The sequence below is a fragment of the Stegodyphus dumicola genome, chromosome 9 (genome assembly GCF_044657685.1).
Source record: "Stegodyphus dumicola isolate Sdum_Otavi_A_Nest chromosome 9, ASM4465768v1".
NCBI classification, from domain to species: Eukaryota; Metazoa; Arthropoda; class Arachnida; order Araneae; family Eresidae; genus Stegodyphus; species Stegodyphus dumicola.
The window spans coordinates 50,440,812-50,462,245 of record NC_140776.1 but is presented as its reverse complement, the minus strand read 5'-3'; the positions used below and the strand labels follow the sequence as shown (position 1 = coordinate 50,462,245).

The 21,434-nt window shown below is 33.2% G+C and overlaps 1 protein-coding gene across 4 annotated transcripts in view; it reads left to right on the top strand.

Moving 5' to 3' along the window:
- LOC118188795 (thrombospondin type-1 domain-containing protein 7B-like) overlaps positions 1 to 21,434 on the top strand; it is a 1,066,734-nt gene that overhangs the window by 571,359 nt on the left and 473,941 nt on the right. For 3 of the 4 annotated variants that reach the window (XM_085823425.1, XM_085823426.1, XM_085823429.1), the window contains one exon: positions 14,120 to 14,219. The exons of the other annotated variant lie outside the window; for it this stretch is intronic. The gene's annotated coding sequence lies outside the window, so the exon portion shown is untranslated. The remainder of the gene's footprint in view (positions 1 to 14,119; positions 14,220 to 21,434) is intronic. 4 annotated transcript variants of the gene reach the window in all.

Below are 21,434 nucleotides of genomic sequence, written 5' to 3'. Positions count from 1 at the left end.
TTAATTCTATATTCACAGAAATTTTCGGTTATTCACCTGTTGTTTAGATTAGTTCACATCGGATAACCGGTATTGTTTATAACACGAATAATATAAATTGAATTGTATGTATGAGTGGAAGAGAAGTACGTTGCTTTTGTTTGGTTTATTTGATAATGGCAAAGCTCTTGAGGGCTCTCTGTCTAATGCCGAATGCCTTCGTGGAAGATTTTCTAAAGAAACTATCAACGCAAAGGAAAGCATTTGCCATAAAAGTCGCACACACTGAAAGGATGAATAAATGCATTATCAGTGAGTCTGGATTAATGGACTAGTAATATGCATATTATAAATTTTTTTATAGCGGTAGATAAAAAATAGGCTAATGGAATGCTCGACACACTTCCCGAATTAGACACCAGAGGGTTTCTTCCTTTGAGGATACATAAACGATAAAGTCTACACTGAGAGCATTTCAAAATTCCGCAGTTTAGGAATATCATTCTGCACTTAACACCGTATTAATTGAAATTGGAACTAACGCATGCAATATATCATTATCATCTCCTACATGCCTCAACCATGAGGGTTAGAATCTGAAAACATGTAAATATTACCTTTCACCATCTTTCCGAATCATATCACTTTAAATATAAGATGACTACTTTTGGGCTACCCTATTTGATGCAAATTACATGTTATTTTTTTAATGCCTGGTTCTTAGAACAAATATTTTTTTTAATATACAGTTACTATGTTATAAAATATTAGATCGTTTAGAAACAGAAATACATTATAATCATAAAAGAGTTTGTAACCAGAAAAGAATGTGCTCACAAAACGTATTGTATCTTTTTACTAATTGAAAATCCCCTTAATGTCTTCATTTATATGATAAAAAAATGATGATTTTTTGTTTTCGTCAATTTTTTACCGATTTACGCTTATCCATAATTTAACAATACCCTACACTTTAGCTCTAATTTATTTAAGCTTTTATAAAACGTCTAGAACTTTCTACACTTACCTATTTTTCAAACACAGCAGTCTCACCATTTATTTGCCTAGTCAGTGGGTTTTCCTTCACAGAAGCCCCTGGAATCGAAAATCCACGTTTCCAATTTTACGGATGTTCGAGCTTTATGTAAATTTTTTGAATTCGTCAGCGAGGCTAGAGCATAAAATCACAGTTAGGAGAGCTTTCAGTATAACAATTCATCAGACTGCAATCTGATGCTCTTAGAATTTATTCTCTGCTTTCGTGGAATTTTAACGTTTGTGTGATTCGTAATAGCACGGATTAGGCTCTTGAGCCATGTGTAGGTGAATCCCGAATTTTATCTTTACTGAAGGAATTCACTAAGAGGATACCAGTGAAGATTATTCGGGATCCATAATTGTTTTAAGATAAATTACACGATAAAATAATTCCAAATATTATAACAAATATTTTGTATCAGCATCCTGTTTTTTAGCTCAGTGACCTTTTTCATTATAAATAAGCAAATAAATGTAAAATACTTAGCACTTTTTTTTTTAGTGTAAAACTGTTATTTGTTAATACGCGTTAGAAATCTTTGCAGCTATATATGACTATACTCAGCTACCGACTCTGCTTGTAATTGCATATTTACGTTATAAGGTATTTTTTCATTTTTTTCCGCATGCCTTCGTGGGGTAATTGCAAGCATAATCACGCGTATTCGAGAGGTCCGGTGTTCGAGTCCCGGTGAGGGTATCGCACATTTTTCGCGTCTCCTATTTCAGTTACAAAAACAACAACAACAAAAAAAAAAAAAAAAAAGAAACTGATGACTGTACAAAGTTTACACTAAAATGACCATTCATGAGAAATACATAAAAATAAATTCATTTAAAAATGTTACTTCTTTCGGGAAAATAAAAATATTAAGTATCGATATTTACTTCTTTAATTAAACGATATTGAATAAATTTAATTGACGATATTTTCACGTGCCTCCGCATGTTGCTATCATTGTCTACTCATTCCGGAACTTTTCCTTTGTCGCATATACAACACAGGTTCATATGGCTGGTATTAAAATGTGTTTGTGATAGCTGTAGTTCTTTGATGCAGATAGTTAACATTGTATGTCCTCGTTGACGTTCTTTGACCGTTTCTCAGAGCCACAAATCACTTACCACAATTTACTTACCTGAAACGGCCAGGTGAATAGGTTGGCCATTTCAGGGAATGTCTTTCTTCTATCTTCATTGAAAAGTTTCATTAAGGCAGGATCTGACATCCACAACGATGTGATAAAGAGTTCCCTCCAGCTGAACGTATCCGTGTTGGAGAGCACGTGAAATCATCATCATTTAATGTTTTTTGACATAGTTCAACCAAAGAAACCAACGCGGGTAGAGTAATAAATTTTCTTTTTCCCATGTAACGCTAACATTTTTTGAGTTAACCTGTGAAGCGGAACGCATTTCCAGTTACACCACCACGGCATGCGGTAAACATTTCATGTAGACTTCCCTAATTAAGAGGTGATTGGAGAAAAAGAAACCCATTCACCAAATCCAAGTGCTTTTGAATTATTGTCTACCAAATTTTAGTTCAGGCGCCAACTGCAGAACGATTTAGAATATTTTGGACGCAGGAAACATGAGAAATAGATATGCCTTCGTCGGAATTTGAACTCTAGACCTTGCTATAGCACAGTTGTCTGGCTTCATCAGTATGGATGATATCCATTTACTGATCTAAATGCTGCATGCAACTTACAGCTTTTAAGTTGTGAATCATGCAAAAACCCTTATGACTTAATCGACAGATTATAAAATAAAATTTTCCTCACTCTTAAACAAAAAACTAACTAATTAAGAAAATTCAATGTGGCTAAAAACAAGCATATCAGATACAAAAGTAAAATAAAAAAGGGCGAATTAATCAAAAAGAAGTTAATAAAACTTTGAGAAGAAAGGTCCTTTGAGAAGAAAAGTGTATTATCATCACCAAAAAACCAAATGTGATTAAAGAGCAAGATTCAGTTCTTAAGAAAATTAAGCAAGTACTACACAACATTACTATCTGAAATATCTCAAGCATATGATATTTTAATTCAAAATTAAATAAAGAGAAATTTTTGATGGTTTGAATAGTTGGGAATAACCATACAATGATATTGAGGACTAAATTAGAAACAAATTCTTCAGAAATTTATTGAAATGTATACATGATATATTTCAACGGTATTTGATATGAATCTGCTAAAAAGGTAATATGTAAGGCCTTTTTACTCGCGATCCCCACAGAATACCCCACACGGAATGAAGAACCTCCAAAGCAAGCTACAAATAAAACAGCTTCAATAAGGAATATGGCAACACCGAATTGCTACACAAGTTTCGAAGAATCCTTAGGAAGATGTTGACAAGAACTGGGGTAGCAAATTTCCTTTTAACTGTGAAGAAGTGTCTCATTATATGATTCCTGAAGAGCATTTTACATTTTATAATATATTTCTAAAATATCTCTTCTTTATGGCATTCAGGTTGGAAATTTTAATGTCAACTTCATTTTTAGCTGTTACTTCTTTCCCAATATCCATCAACCAAGCCATCTCTGTACATACAACCTTTATGATACCAGATACAAATAAAATATATGATCAATGCGAATAAATTATGGGGAAAATCTTTCCTGGAAAATAATACACAGGTCTGTAAGCTCTCACATCTGTACATTTGTATAAACAATAAGCTTCAGGAAACACCATAAGTTGTGTGAATCCATACATCCTAATACCGCTTAATGCCACAACTGCCTTAGCACGATAGATTTTGGGAGCCTCTTTGATCACATTGCAAATCCTGAAGTTTAACTAAATTTTACCTTCTTATTTAAAATCACGCAAACCAATTAATTCTGAATTTCAAATTTTATGCTGTCTATATTAGTTCTGATGACCATTCTTTCAGATGAGGTGAATGGAAATCACATAATTGTGATTTTTGAGTAAAGTACCCTTTCATCGAATTTTAGTAATTTCTTTGTCCCGATATTGAGGTTCTAGAAGCAGAAATCCAAGCTATTGCTCCTACATTCTAACAAACAGTTAGAGCTTTAAATAACGAGATCTTCGATTATTTTGAGATAGGTGGTTGCTGCCCTGCCTTTCGATTATTTTCATGTTTTGTTCTGAAACCTTTTAAGATAATAAAAACTATTTCCATCAAAAAAATGTGGAAGCTTTCAGATTTTATATTATGTTCATTGTTTTAAAGTTTTATGTGTTATCTTTATTTATTAAATATCATGTTCAAATCAAAATGTATCAAAGTTACCGAAATTCCATCCTGTGAAAAAAATGAATTCTGCTTTATATTTTTTCAAAAGTTTTAATACATTTTTAAGCTTAATTTTAAGCATCAGAATATATGTAACCTACTGCGTCAGTCCTTTGAAATTAATGAAAATTGAAATGAATTTTGAATGAAATTTCAAATGAAAATTTGAAAAGTCTAAGCAGCATGATATACAAATGACTTGCAACTAAAAATACTAAATAGTCGCATGTTTAAAACGTTTTAAAAATGCCTTTTACGTTAACCCGTATATTCTGGAACCAATAACAACATTCTCATTTCGGAAAGTACAACAGCAAAGTTAAAGAACGAAATTGTTTTCAGAATAAACCGTAACAGAAGCAGATACACACACAGTTGTTTTCCTGTATTTATTCCACTATCGAAGATATGAACGATCCATTCTAAACATTCCTGTATTAAATGTGGGAGAAAGAATGAAATGGCCCAAGGCCCAACAGATAAAATCGTGAGTTTATTTTCAGAATATGTTGAGCAAAAAAAGTTTGACTTTATTGAACTAAACCGGAGCAATAACTGCAGGGACGCGGTAAAAGGAAAAGAAGTTTCTGCGGCATTAGTAGAAGCGGATATATTGAACACTTTGGGTTTTTCTCACGAACAGATGGTCGGAAATAAATTGCGCTTACAGAAACTATTTTCGAATCTATCTCGACTGTAAATGTCAGGGTTTGCAGTAATTATACATTATACACAGGTTTATTTTAAAGATATACTCATAAAATGTCAAGCTCAATAAAAGTATTTTAATCTTAAAAACAATTCATTTTTTCTTATATGAAATAGAACGACATCAATACTTTCGTGTTAACGAATGATAATAGCAGTTAGCTCATTTTGAAATAAGATTCTTTCATTTTTTACAAGTTCGCACACATCTATGCATTTAATGATATTTTTGAATTTGTCTTAACCGGCGATGATGATGGTAATGATGATAGCTGTATAGTTAAAGGAACATACAATTCATGTCCCCTTGATGCACTTCTTTATTCTTAGCATAACATTCTTGATGTCATATGAAGTGATATCTCGGTAAACGTCCCCTTTGAAATCTGTCCAGCTTAGTAAACAGCCTCTTTGGACTCGAATATTTTTGCTTGGTATTCAGTAGTTGTATGGAACATGACTCGAGTACAATGAACCACGACTGGGCTCACTACACTTCTTAGCCTCTTCCGAGACAACGTTATGACTGCACATAAACGTCAATAAGCCTATTGCTACTTTTCAGCAAATCCGCGCTGTAACTCTTAATTTGTCTTTTTTAAACGTTTTATGAATTCATTAAGAATGGGTTTAAAGAAAGTTAATTAGAAGAGTCAAGCAACGAGGAAAATGCTTAGAATCACCAATTTTTCAACACGCTCTGACATCTCTAAGCTCTGCTTGGCAATCGATTTCAACTCCTTCGCAACGTTAGCCGATTTAATAATGCCCTTTTTTCCATATCGTTGATATCACCGTACTTCGCATACGTTATGCAATAACCAAGTCCTGGATACACATTAAGGTGGACCTAAAAAAAACATTTTAAAAAAACAATTTCTATCGCTAAACTGTGGAAAAAATTGCCTTCGATGTAGCTGAGAAGAAGAAAAAAGTATTTTTAAATTAAATTATATCTTCAGCTCCCGCATCGCAATCAGAGTTTTGAAAAATGACATTTTTACTTTTTCATCAATTTCTTATAGTTATTAAACTCACTACTATCGAAAGGCCATACGTTCTAATGTGAAGTCTGTGACACGAAGAACCCACACATAAAGTAAGACTTTATTGTGTGTGTGTGTGTTACGCTGGAAGCGTATTCCAGAGGTCCGAGGTTCGAGTCCCGGCGAGGGCATTGCACATTTTTCACGCCTCCTGCTTCGAAATAACCTAATGTCTCTACAATTTGAGCTTCGACATGAAGTGATTCACTTTTTGGAAATTGAAAATCAAAGTGAATTATATTAGGAATTCGGAAACCCAAGTGTTTAAGTTGTATTGGCTAATGCATCAGTAAATTTCGATTCGCTGAACGTTTCGCTTCAAACCTGAAATTATAAAGGGGGGATTCTAACATAATTTATCAAAGGAATGACACCACAGCATATGCTGATGAGGAACCATTTGGGAAATATAAAATTTTAGCTTGCAATTATTCTTGGTTTTTAAAATTATTTGGATGGCTTGAAGAAGTGTACTTTAAGGAGGTTTTTAAGGAGACTAAAAATAAAATAATAAATAAATAAAAATTAAATAAAAATGTTGATTTAAAACCTCTCCGAGGATTTGTATTTGTCTTCAGACATAGCGATAATTCACGTAGTTTCACGTCTGTTAGAGGTTTTGGACTGATTGACGTTAACAGACCAAGTAGAACCACATAACATGTTAGAATAAAAGGCAGATAATTTTACTGCCATAAATGATTTTTAGAAGAATTTGATTAACTTCCGCTAGAATTCAGGCAGTATCAATCAACTGTCAGTCAATTATAAATGCTGACCTATTCTATAGAAGGATCCTACTTAGTGTGTGTTGCTTTGCTCTTGGATTTATACGCTTATCACACAGCTAAGCTGTTTGGCATTGCAACCGCATTGCTGATCAATTTATTATTATATCCGCAGAGGTTATCAAATTGAATTAAGAAAAAGAAGTCCTGATTGAAAAGGGAAAAAACTGCAACTTATTTAAAGATAAAAAGAACTAAAGTATTTTCGTTCAGGGGACAGTTGCACAAAAATAATGTGCTGCGTAAGTGAGACGTTTAGAACCTGAGGCCTTTTCGAAGAAGATGTCAGTAATTTCATTAGTATTGGCTTCAGGATGCAAGATCCTTTGCTCATTTCGTATATTTACAGCAAAATTATTTTAAGGTATATTTGTCATACCTCATATATGCACCTTTTATCCATCGCGTTAGGTTACATCATGAGATCACAATGCGGTTATGATTTGAAATTGCATCAAGCAATGTGTCGTGCATCGAATAATTATATGAAAGAATTTCGCGAGTTGACAGTTTTCTCCACACTCCCCCCGGAATCTTAAAAATTTCAAAACCTATTGACTCGCTACCTGAAACTTAAACTATCATAAATTATGATGTAAGAGAATTTTTATTACTTGCAAAAAAGAAATCAAATAAAGTTCATCTATACCATAGCGTATTTTTAACTGAAAGCTAAACTTCTGCTAAATAAAACGGGTTATCTTGGAAAACTATTGAAAACTTATGTGCTACGTTGTTAGGAATAAATAATTGCTTCGGCGGTTGCATCCACTGCTGTTTATGAAAAGTTGTTTAACTATTAATGGAAGGTGTTATGAAAATTATGTTAAAAGAATCAAGAAGACAGGAAGAAACTCAGAGAGATGAACTTCAAGAAATTATGGAGCGCGACTCAAACCTTGCAAGTTGGAAAATGAAGAGTTTTGGTTATTCTTTCTGCTAATGAAAAATTGTAATGTAAGCACCTAAGATACACTTACTGAGGATATACTTCTGCTGAAGCATTTAAACTATACTTCAAAATTATATATGACAGTTAGGTTAAATTGCATACAATTTTTATCATTTTGAAACCTGACCTTTTCAAAATCTCCAAAAAGTTTTCTATGTAGCCAAATCTATAAATGAATGGGATGCAAAAAGCTCTAAAAGAAACTACATAGTTATTCTATGATGTTTCTGAAGAATAAATTATACAATAAAATACTTTATTGCTTTGAGAAGTAAATTTTCATCTTGCAAATGCCATTTTACAGCACCGAGTTGAAATCTATGTCATATTAAATAAGGGTAAATGAAATTAATATACCTCTGAAAAGTCTCTCGCTCTGAAAATATTCGTCAAAGAGTTAAATCATGATGTTTTAAAATCACTGTCCTAAAATATGAAACGAGACGTCCCCAGATACGGCAATATTAAAATGCTTTATAAATGTCATATTAAGCTAATTTTCTTTTTTAATAATGACATTCACATATGCAGCAAATTGATCTACTCTTACATTTGACTAATACTTCTAATACTCAAAAAATGTCACAAATGGGTACCTTTGCACTGTGAAAAATTTGTCATTTTTTTAATGAGAAACAGTTATGGATACAAATCATTTTTTTATAATGATAAAAAGTTACGGATAGATATGCATGCGATACATAAAATGAAGTAACTCGAAATCAGATGGCTTTCATAAAGTATTCCTCGATTTGTAGTGTTAGTTAAAGGACCATCAAACGTACAGCATTGAAAAATTTTTTAAACATGTTAGAAATTTAAGAATTATACAAGATTGTCAAATTTCATTATGCCCTGTTTCCTTTAACTTTTTTTTGTATAAGTGTTTCATTTAGTTTTTTATAATATTTCGTTTATATTTTAGTATGTAAATAAAACTATAAATAAGTTGCCAAAATTCCTTCGCACTGTTGTATAGTTTTCCTTAGTTCAATTAACCCATTAGCCAAATTTTTGTTATCTTTTCTGAACTCTTCAACTTCCCCTTGTATTTCCTCGCCAGAATGCAAATTTAAAGTTAAGTGAAATGAGTATTTAAACGGGTGAATCTTGGAGTTTATTCAGAGCGTGGTTTCGCTAGCCAACGTAGGTTACGAGTCTGTCCTTGCTGTTATGCGCAGTTGTTGATACGCTTTTTTTGCCATTTAAATAATTATCACGTCAGGCAGATTGTCGAGTCAAACAAGTTAGTTTTAAGTTAAGGTGCTAGTCCAGCACTGCTCTTGAACCTTGAATTGATTGTGTAACGATTCTTAAGTTCCACCGCAAGTTGTCGGTGTTATTATAAAGCACGAAGTACGTGCCTTTCTATTCATAGTGGAATAATAATAAAGGGTTATTTTTACCCTTCTTCTATGTTGTTATAATTTACGCCTGTGCGAGAAGTCGCCAGGTTCCATAGTAGGATCACGTATAATTTATGTGGCCAAAGAGAGTATGATCCTACACTCTTTCCTTTCCAGAAAACTTCCTATCTCAAGTGTGAATAAGATTCATTTTTCGATGTAAGAAAGTTTCTGATAACCGTTCTTAACCTCTGGAACTTAAACTATGCTAAAACGCATTGCTTTAAAATTGATTAATTTAAAATATTTTAAGAGAAGACCTCTTGTTTTAATCTTTAGATTTTATCCATCATAGAAGAAGTCATTTTTCAGCCTCGAATAGCAACAGGACGTATATTTTCTAAGCGCACATTGATATGGCAACCATGGGAGGGGCTTTTGAAATTAACCAATGGACTTCAACTGTAAAATTCGCTCACGTGACATTTGTAAGAAGGGGAATAAGCAGTTCATTTTTTGAAGCTCTGGGGAGAGTGTATTGACATCCTTTTTAAATGCAGTTAATTGGATACTAAAACCTTCACGTTTATAACTGCAGTTTTAATTATTTCACGAATAAAACTGAACAACAATGTTTTCTTGTTGATTAAACATTGCCAGTAAAATTCTTCCAATACAAGAGAATTTGGCAGTTTACTATCACTGATAACTACTGTAAACACATCCATCCAATGTCGGAAGCTCGTCCTAGGATTGCGATAAGAATGTACAATTAGGAAATTTGCCAATGGGCCTCCATGCAGCTTTCGAGCAAGACTAAATTCTTCTCAGCTCAGATCAGCGTTAGCGATTAAGAGCCCCAAGGCGGCTTTTCGCGAAATAAAGATTTTAGATTGTAGTTAGCCTTTTCAAATTTAAACTTTCTTTCTTGTGCGTGATTTAATTTGCAGTCTTGTGGTCCAAGCGAAAACAGAGACGTGAAGGACTCATGTTTTATAAGGGCAATGTTTAAATTAATCTTAACACTTAGAAAAACATAAAATAGTTTTCATACTTTAAATACCATCCTTGTGATGAAGTTCGAGTTTTAATTGAAGTAAAAGTTGTGCAAGAATTTAACAATTAAAAAATTTTTGAATGAAGAAGAGTACCTTCCATGTTACTTCCAGCTCATATTTAACCATCTTCTTTTAAACCATATTCTTGCATTTTTGTTGTTGCTAATCTCTCTTTTCTGGCAAATGTCAAACCTTGGTAATGGCATATACCCAGGTATGTCTTAATCCCTTTCTGTATTTGTACTATTTTCTGCAACATCTTTATATACTATGAAATCTACTGTTTATGTACATAATGAAGTAGGGGCTTTTTTTGTAAATTTTACTGACATTTCTTTCACTCCACTTCGCATTTCACCGCACTGCACTTAATTCTCGCTGCCCATAGTTTCTATTTGCCCTACATGGCTAACGGTAGTTTGGCCTAGCACCTCGTCTTCATTGGCGTAACATACTTTGACGTCTCGAGTACCTGCTATACCTTACTTCTCATCTAAGCCATCTGCTGCAATTTATGAACTTTACTTGTTCGAAAATCGACTACATGTTCTACTGGGGTAGCGATACATGCTCGGATACCTGATCTGCAAACGCTGTTTGCCTGAGCCGACAAATGTCGTGACAAGGACGTATCGTGACAATATCGATAAATGTTTGCGGCAAGGAGTAAAATGCTCCAGTTGTTGGCAACAGCCTTGAGCACCATATAAGGTGACAGCCCGACTTTAGATCAGTTCCACCCTAATTTTGAGAAAGGGCACTCAGGATGGGGGGTGGACACAAGAGTCGTGCACCTCTCTTCCTCTTCCATAACCTCTCAAAAGGACATTTTGCGCGCCGCATTTTTAGACTCTCAAAAAGTCCTTTTGAGAGGTTGTGGAAGAGGAAGATAGGTGGAAGACCCCATCCGCAACTACACATTTACAAACATACATGCGTTCACCGGGATTCGAAACCTGGTCGTTTAATACGGCAGTTAGCTTCGCTAACCACTACCCCAGTTGGACGGCATTTTTTCCTTAAACATACCTTTGAAACAAAGCTGCTCAACATACTAGAACAAATACTTCAAAAACACTTACAACACAATACAAACTTACAAAAAAAACTTACAATGTATTAAAATAGCTAATTTTTGAAACAACATTTAACTGGAGCATATGAATATCAGACTCGAATTAATCACATAAATATAATTAATCTGGAACACATTATTTTCGATCAACTGACACAATAAATTATTTTTAAGTCTCCACTGAAGTGTATTCATCTAGCAGCTCGGATTAATTTATTCTCCGCTATTCATTTCTCATTTATTATACATTTGATTATTTCAGTTACTAAAAGGAAATATCTTTCAGATGTAGCATGCCAGATTCTTTAGTTATCTTAAATACAATTATTAATTATTCTCTGAAACACCCCTTCTCAAATGCAAAGAGTTAACAGAAATAATCTCGCCACATATTCACACTAACATTAAAATTGAGCAGCATTTGTGCTAATATTCAAATTCTTAAGATCATTAAGATAAAAGACTTAATACATGAAATTGAATGCTTTTTCGATATGGCGTATCTAATACATCTATGCAGATTCATGGAAGACAAGCATATTCTTTAATTAATCTGGAAAAATCTGATGTGATTGCTTTATGATGTTTCTGACTTTTATCTATTCAGATACTAATGATAATGCTATATGCTTGCTTTTAGGTAAACGAAAAGTGCTAATTTTTTTTTACATATTATTTAACTGTGGGAGGTTTATCTATTTATTTTTAACTAATAGTTTCATGTCAAGTTAGCACTTTTTTATTACTCTCTTTTCTGCCTTCATGCCAAAATGTGAATGAGATAGCGAGAGTTTATTCAGATTAAGGTAGAAAGAAGTGCTATTTAGCAAGAGTTTCGAAAATTAGTTCCAGAGCGCGTCTGCCTATTCCAGGCTACCTTGTGCCGTGATTATTTGCGACTTGATTTAGTGGCGTTGAGTGCTTCTAGCCATTCAGCTTGTCTCGCCGGTTTTGTACAAATCAGAGCCTTGTCTATGCGTTAAATTATCCTGCTAGTCGTTAGGCTAATCTCCTACACCTTAAAATTTTTATTTGTTACGCATTTCTGTTAAGCCAAAAGGCTTATGTAAACCCAACTTGGGTCATTTGTTGTGTTCGAATAAAAAGGTGTTATACTTTGCGACTTTTGATTTTTTTACAAGCCTAGATGATAGTTCTTCAATAGTCCTTTTTAAAGTCCTCTAAAGCAGCGATTCTCAGCCAGTGGTACGCAAAAGAAAACTAGGTGGGACAAAGCAAAGAAACAAAGTATTTTTAACTAATTAAATTCAAAACTCTCGTGAAGAAAAATAACAATTAATAGAAATTTTCTGTGATTGAACTTTAACTGAAAATTTCAAAAATAACACACTTGTTAAATTTAGGCTGAACTGAAAAAAAAAAAAAAAAAAAAAAAAAAAGAATGCAGAGGGATTTGAAATAAAGCTATTAAATTTTTATTTTCTTTTTGCACAGCCTATTTATGTGAACAAGAATTTTCTTCCATGTTATATTTGCAAAAAAATTTTAATAAGCTAAGTGAAACATGACCAGACATAAAGAAGTTGATCTCCCTTAAACAGGTCCAAATTTCACACTAAATTTTAGAATCAAAGTATTAAACTTAAATTTTGATAATAAAATGGAACCCAATTTTTAATCTAATAGTTTTATGTGTTCTTATTTAATACAAATAGCCAACAGGTTGTGCAAATGGCAAAATATATTTTTTCTAATATTTCTATTCAAAAACTGAGAAATAATCATTGTAAAATGTAGTGGTGGTACTAAAGGTTTTCAATTTTTGTTTACATGGTTCGCGTTAGTCAAAAGGTTGAGAACCGCTGGTGTATAGTGTATGCTCCCTAAGAGAACTAGAGTTTATAGCTGTTAATATGCTTTTAAGAAAAACCTTAAATTTGTTAATAGAAGCAGTAAAATGTGCTGGAATCTGAAATATAAGATCAAACATATATTCGACATTTAGAGCACATTATCATATGTTTTTTCAAAAAATTATTTCAAGCATTTTTCGCCTTTTGAGAAATCTTTGAAATAATAAAAATTTTCAGGATTTATGCCTGTGAATAACAGTCAATAATACGGAAGAATATATTTTTCTTGATAGTTCGTTTAAGTAAATGGAATAAGGGCATTATCTCTATGCGTACTCTCATAATTGCCATGTCCAGCTAGCATTCGGAAGATCCGTGTTTCGAATTACGACGAGTGTAATGTAGCTTTCTCCCATTTCTCAGACCAAAAATTCTATAGCACTTTCTAGAATGGCATCTGAATGAAAATGTGGGAAAAAATAATTCATCATGACTTGGAAAAGAGTCGACTGGGTCTCGTGTACCTCTCCATTTGCCTTTCAACTGGAGTGAGAATTCAAAGAATTATCGCTTTCGCAGAGTGCTTTCATGGTTAAGTGTTCAGTAAGTCCAGCAAAAACCTAAAATATCAGCGGTTTCAAATTTGGTGACATCAAAACTCTAATTAATCTATAAATATAGATAAATAAATTACGATTATATAAATAAATTACATTTTGTAAGCTTGGTAATCTGAAATCAAACGGCATTTTTAAGAGTTAACATAAAATATTAACTCCATATTTCTAAAGACACAAGCAGAATAAAGAAGGAAAGACCATAAATTATTTAAATTGTATGTAATATATATAAAAAGGACAATAAGTACTAGAATCTGTAACAATATAAATTGCTGTAATTTAATAAAACTACAATAATAATTATATTTAGTAAATATTTGCAAATTAATAAAACTGCAAATACGGAGTTAAATACAAACTGATGCCAATATATTTTTATAGCTGATGTCTTCTATATTATTCCTACTATTTTGCAGAATTTCTAAAGATTTCTCAAGCAACAAAATGTTCTCCAGAAATCACGACTCAAAGATGCTGTCCTAAAGTTTAAATTAAAATAATTTAAACATGAAGACGGTAAGCACAATTATGATATTGAATATAAAAGTAAAAACTATATATTGTTTTGCATTCTTATGTAAAAATATAAAATGCCAAGTTTATGCATAAAGTTGTGGCAATCGTGACTTCAGTTATTGCAGCAAATGCTTCTTTTGCTATGGACAAGCACCCTTGAATATAATCTATCCAACTTATTTGGAACAATTCTTGATCACATACATTTGCACTTTTCTACATCTTTATAACACCATATTTGGTGTAAAAATAAATAAGCGGCGACATGTTAGCAGGACAGAGAAGAGGAGAATAATTGCCTAGATTACAATTTGAAGGTTAAATATAGAATAATAGAATTATGATTGTACTTTATTCCTACTAGTTAATTATGCTTTTGGTTTGCAAATTTTAACCCGCTGAAGGCCAAAACACCCTAGATAGCCTCTGATTCAAACGACCACAACGGCTCGAAACGGCCGAGATTGCGATGCTGTTTTCTTCCTTCGCCCTAAGGTATGCAGTAGCAGATGCAGTTTCCCAAAATGCATTGTATCAGTTTACTGCAGACAGCTTGTCCTAAGAAGACTAATGGAAGCTTCTATTTTAGGAAGCAGAAATGATATCATCTGAAACCCTCACACCTCTTTGTGCGCTAATGGGAGGCGAGGAAACGGATGAGACAGGTAATGGACGCGGATGGGCGTTTCGGTATATTGAGTATACAGGTTAGCGAAAGCTTCGGTCTTCTAAGTGTTAATATTATTCTAGATGAAACGTTATGCAATATGTGCTCCATCGTATGATGGAGGTTATTCATTCTATTTAATATATACAAATAAAAAAAACATAATAATGCAGTCTCCAATATTTTTCCTCTTGAATCTCAAGCTTTCAGAACCAGTTTGAATCTCCAAAACTATAAGCAGATATTTAATGTCCTCTATAAGAAGTTTATTTTTAGTCTAAACTAAATACTATGAAACTAGGAGTTTAATGTGTTTATATTACCAGCTAGAAGCTACTAACTAAAATACTAAAATGTTACGCATGGTTGATTTGTGTACTGAATGGCTTAAAGCATAAAAAGAAAGAAATACACGACTGATCATAAATTATCATAAATATCATCACTGATCATAAATGATCAGTGTGACTGATCATAAATTTCATTATAGAACTTGGAATTAGAATGTATGCCTTCCTAATTTAATTCAAAATTCTAGAATAAACTTTTGTTAGATAAATACTGACATCCCCGTGAGGTGAAAATCTTTAATTAAGATTTATCTTTCAGATGACCGTTGCACCGTTCGTTTTACTGAAGCAGTGAGAATCAGTTGAAAATAAACCGGCTTAATATTTTTTCCCAATGAGTTTAGTGAAAAGGCCTTTTTAAAGATAATTAAGCATTGATATAAACTTATTTTTATAAATTAATATATTCCTTTCTGAACTATGTTCGCTTTAATTTTCCTTGTTCAACAATAGATTCCATTCTGAGCAAACAAATTGGAATAATTCGGAACAAATAAGTTGCAATTTGAAAGAGTACTTTGATCATGTACTAAAATAAATTTTATAAGAATAAACAAAATATTGGGTTTATTTCCTGAGAATTGTCGCGTCTTCTTGAATGTGCTCTTAATTTAGAAATGGTTATCACTTTCAACTAGCAAATGGAAAATTCGTCGATTGAATTTCGGTGAGCGCCAAACTGATCTCTCAAGTTCTTGCGCCAAAAATTCTAATGGTCCCTGTAATGGTGCTCGAACTAAATAATAGTTAACGATAAGTCGTTGTTAACTGCATTTGGACAACTGTGTATTGTGCCTATCCTAACCAACTTTAAGAATTAAGGGGATAAAGGAATTATCGTCTTCCTCAAACGTGCTCTTATGATATAAGAGTTAGCACATCCTAATCGTAACTTCAAGAATCCACGGCTCGAATCCCATCGAGAACACTGATGGTTTCTTACATTCTCTTCTTCAAAAATAAGTTCTGCCCTGGCACCCGATTTAAAATGTGACTTATGATAACTAACATCACTCGGATTTGGTTGAATGGATCTCGTGCAGCTCTCCAGCCGCCATTTAAGTGGGGAAGAAGGTAAAGAATTATCGCATTCTTCCGCATGTAGTATAGCATACCCAGTTCTTGCAGCTGTAAAACTCGTAGTTCGAATGATGGCGGAGAGCATAGCTGATTTTCATGCTTCCTGCTTCGAAACATCTGACAATTTGCACAAGATAATCATGCATGTGGTTTGCATTTATTAAATTTTTATTGACAGAGGATTACTCTTCCCGACTACAAATATTTATTTATGTTTCGTAGGATCAATTGGAAACATTAGTGTTAATTACAATTTAAAAGCCTCGTTATATAGTCTTTAACGAATTCAGGAATTGTGTATCTTAGTATGAGTGGTAGGTACCTCATTATTGAAATCCCAGTGTTATACGGTACTTTCTGGAAGCATACTCAGCGCATATTCGAGGGATTCAGGTTCGAGTCCCGGCCAGGGCATTCTTCATTTTTACCGTTTCCATCATCAGAAAACCTAATGCCTCTGCAGCGGCGCCCGAACTAAAAGGTGCTGGACAATAATTCTTCACCACCAAGATTTGGCGACTTCCTACTCCCCAGTCACCTTTTAAATGGAGCACCATATAAGTTATTTTCTGCCTTTTTCTAGCATGCCTTCGTGGGGTAACGGCAGCACACTCGAAGCGTATTCGAGAGTACCAGGTTAATGTTCCGGCTAGGGCATTTCTCATTTTTTATACCTTTTACTTCAAAAAAAAAAGTACAGAGTGATAAAAAGAGTTTAAATATTCTAAAAGCTAGAGATGCAGATTTTCACTAAACTAACATAAGAAAAAACCGTTTAAAATATTTAAATTTAAAAAATTTTCTTTCTTAAAACTATTATTTTACGCCTTCCTAACTTCAAATTTATTCTTCTTTCTCATAATTTTTTAATTGATTTTAATGCTATGAACTTTATAAGGATGTTGGATTCCCAGGTTCTTTTCACAGTTACCGATAGTTACTGGTGTGCACGTACGGGAATCCCCATATGATACCTTTCAAAAAGCTTATTAAAAGAGGAAATTTCTCACAGGGAATATGGTAACTTTATTCGTGTGCAAATAGAGCTGCTTAAATTAAACGTCTTTTAAGGGTCTGAAATTTTTTTAACAAGAATTAAGAAAAAAGATTCAATAAAGCAATTTCATTCGAGATAAATACTTCTTTTTCCGTGCTTATTAATAACTACTCTTTCTCGTGTTCTTTCGATTCTGTTATTTTTGTTTTTGGGGAGAGTTAAAAATCGATTAAAAGGCTATAATACTATATGCCGAGAAAAAACAGAAAAAAAGAAAAGCTTATTTTTTACCTTACTAGTTTTTAAAAATTTGGCTGAACTTTCAGAAGGATAAATAAGGAATATGATATAAGAAAAGCCGGGTATGTAACTTTTCTTTTTATTTTAAAATTAGTTTAATTTATAATTACATTTTTAGTTAGCCTATAGACGTAGGAGGATATAATATCTTTTAAGGTACTACCACATTCCCTTATGCGTGTTCTCGTGCTGTAATTGGTAACATGTCTCTGTAGCACTGGTATATCCGAAAAAAAAAATCTTTAGTCAGTTCCCAGTTATTTTTAAGGTAGGACTATACACATAGTAAATTTCTAATAATTGTATAAGGTATTTTCTCTCTCCTTTGTGCATGCCTTCGGGGTGTAACGGTAGCACAATCGATGCGTATTCGAGAGGTCCAGGTTCGAGTTCCGGCGAGGGCATTGCTCATTTTTCATGTTTCCTGCTTCAAAATTACCTAATGACACTACAGTGGCGCCCGAACTGAAAACGGTGGTGGATGATGATTAGTCACCACCAGGATTTTGCGATTGGGTCCCCTAATACCAAGTTTCCGAATAAAAGGGGGGTATATAGGGTATTTCCTCCATCCTTTCTGCCTGCCTTCGTGGTGCAGCGGTAGCAAACTCGACGTGTATTCGAGAAGTCCAGGCTCGAGTCCCGGTGAGGGCATTGCACATTTTTCACGTTTTCTGACATCAAAATTCTTAATGACACTACATAGACCAAGAAGTGAGGAATATTATAACTGCATAAATCCATATTTTAAAGAAAGCATATAATTCGCCTTTATTGGTTGTTGATTGTTTTGCCATAACGTTTAGACGCGTATATCTGTGTGCAGATGTATCATGTACTTTACTGTTATTGTATTAATAAACTAATTAAAAAATAGTTAATCAGGAAATACATAAGAGGGGCTCTCAAATTTGTTTATCATATACTAAAAGCCGGTAAATAAAAAGACTTTTGCACGCAAATGTATCAATACGAAAGGGGAAATATGGCTCAGTTATGGATAGCAAAGTAATTTTACAGCGTTTAGAGTTCATTTTGTAATGTTCTAAGCAATCGTAACACGCCTTGAAAATTTACTTAACTAAGAAAAGAGATAAAATAGAATTTTATAAATGCGTAAAAGATTTCAGTATGGAAATATGTTTTATGGTATGTATAGTTCAGTATACATATTTAGCATTTCCTTTTCTCGCTTTTAGTTTAATTATCATATATCTGAATAAGGAGTATTTGAGCAACAAGAAGTTTAACAATAAACAAATGAAAACTTTTAACGTATTAATTAGCAGAAATAAACAAATACTAATAATTACATTGTGCCACCCAGATGGTATAGTGGTTAGAAGAGCCTACAGAGATACTGAATGTCTCGGGTTTGAATTCCGGAAAAGGCATGGCTGTAATTGTCCGTCCCTTTCGTAGAAAGTAATAGTGGCCCACTTGTTAGGTGATTCCACAGTAAAATGACCACTAATTCCGGCCCTTATCGTGGCCAAGCCGAAGTAGGCTAAGTACCCCCAATGAGGGAAAACAAGTTGCCCTTTTTCACTTGTTTACTAATAATTATGTATTCTTCAATGCTTTTTATAATGAATTTAAAGACCTTAGGAGATCATCATTCTTTTCAAATTACTATTAACGCATTACAGATTGAAATATTGATTCTCAAGGATGGTTGGGATCAAACCCCTTAGAAAATCATTTTAGCAATAGTTTTATTCCTCAATAAATCATACAAAACATACACATGATAAATCTGGTGTTATCATTTATTTATTGAAAGAAATGAATTGTTAAGTTCATCAGCACTTGGTATGCCATTTTATTTAGCATTTCTTTCATATACATCGAATTTAAAGTTGAGTAAAATTACCTCAGTGAACCTTAGAGTGAAGAAACGCTGCTAATCAGTATTAAGGCTTTGAGAGAGTCATTCTATATCATTATGCTTCATTCTGTGTAACTACTTTCAGAAGAGAATAATAGTATTCTATTTCTAACTCACTTTTAAATTAAGATAAGATGTGATTCGGAATTTAACATAAAATTCGACTGGGAACAAACAACACCAGCTTCTTTGCCGCCTTTTCTATGTGATACGCTCATTGTTTACCATTGTTCAAAATGGCTTCTCTGTAGGATGGAATAACCAGACACAGACAATATATGATTAATGTTGCATTATATGAAGCTTTTGTATCATGTGAGATATTTTCCTTTAGCAGCGAATAGTTTCTTTCCTGTTGCTACTGAGTGTCTGACTGGGATTGGATTAATTAACGTTTTTAATTTATCATCCGACAAAAAGAATCAGAAAATGACGTTGCAGAGTGATTAATTAGAAGTTAATCAATTATTTCTTTGTTCCTCTTCCCATACATAGAAGGGTTTTCCTCGAACCAAGTACATCTAATTCTCTATTCCCACTGTACATCCGTTCCTGATGAATATGTCTAAAACCAAATATTGCATCTGTGAATAGAAAGGCATAATGGCTACGGATCTGTAATATAAGCAAAAATAAATTTGAAAAAATCTCAAAATATTTGATTTAAGCTTATTGTTTTACTTCAACAAAATACAAATGTAAATAATACGTAAAGAAATGCATCAAGTTTGCATTTGAAATTAAAAAACGTTCTTCATGAAGTCTGTATTGTACATCAAAGGAGTTCTTCATTTACACTTTCCAACAATAAACAAAGCGTACGTTTGAGTACAACTAGAATATCATTTCTGTCACTACAAATGCTGCGAACGTCGTCTGCTTCTTCTATTAGTGAAATTCTTCTTGTTAACTCTTGAGAAAAATCAACACGAGTCCCCTCTGGTTCTAATATTTTACTGGATTTTAGCAATTAATTTAGTTATTCAGCCTTGCGTTAGTGTTTTGGCTAGGCCAGTATGTAATTCTATGTAATCTATGTAAATGATGTCAACAAGTTCAGTTCACATTTATATAATTTTCTGGCTAGTTCCGGAGATAATTTTCTTCATTATCACTACGTTCTGTGAGATTACAAGTCTCAAGGATAACCTGCAATATTTCGTCTTCGTTTAAGGCTTTGTCAACTAAATTATTCATCAATATCTTCTAAAGTTAATTCATCGAATTCATCTCCACCGACTGTGTGTGCCATTTTAACAATTCGAATTCAATCGTATTAGGGATATGGCATCGTAGTAGGAAAATTCGATGTCATAAGGAGATGGGATCTTTGCTTTTTACCATTGTGGCCAAACCGCTTTCCAGCAGGCATTCAAAGTTGTTGATTTTAATTCAATTATGCTAATCCAAATGGATTGATATAATCCATGACTGAGAGAAACACACAAAGTGACTGTTAGTGTTTCATCTCTCAGTTTTTCTAAAATGTATTCAAATGTTCGTTTTACGTAGTATGTTTCTAATGTAGCAATTATATTTTGATTGTAACTAAGATGTAACAGAAATAGTTTTTTTCTTTTTTTAATTTAAACTAAAAAGTATTCTTAGAAATTAGCTTGGCGCTCCCTTGTTAAATAAAAGTGACTCGAATTTACTCGCGTTAAATGAGAATGGAATATAGTAGAAAGTCCAAAATGTGGACGTCCAGTATCCGGAATGATGTAAAATCCTGATCTCTGAATCATCATCAAACATTTTTTTTTATGTTTTACGTTTGCGCATCTGATATTTTTTCATTATAAAATCGTGGGGATTTCCGATTCTTAATATCACATCCGCATTGAGGCCAAACTGACGAATCATCATTTATTATTTTTGCTATTACGGCATGATTATCAACACACGGCAGCTTCGAAACTGACTCATGCAGCAG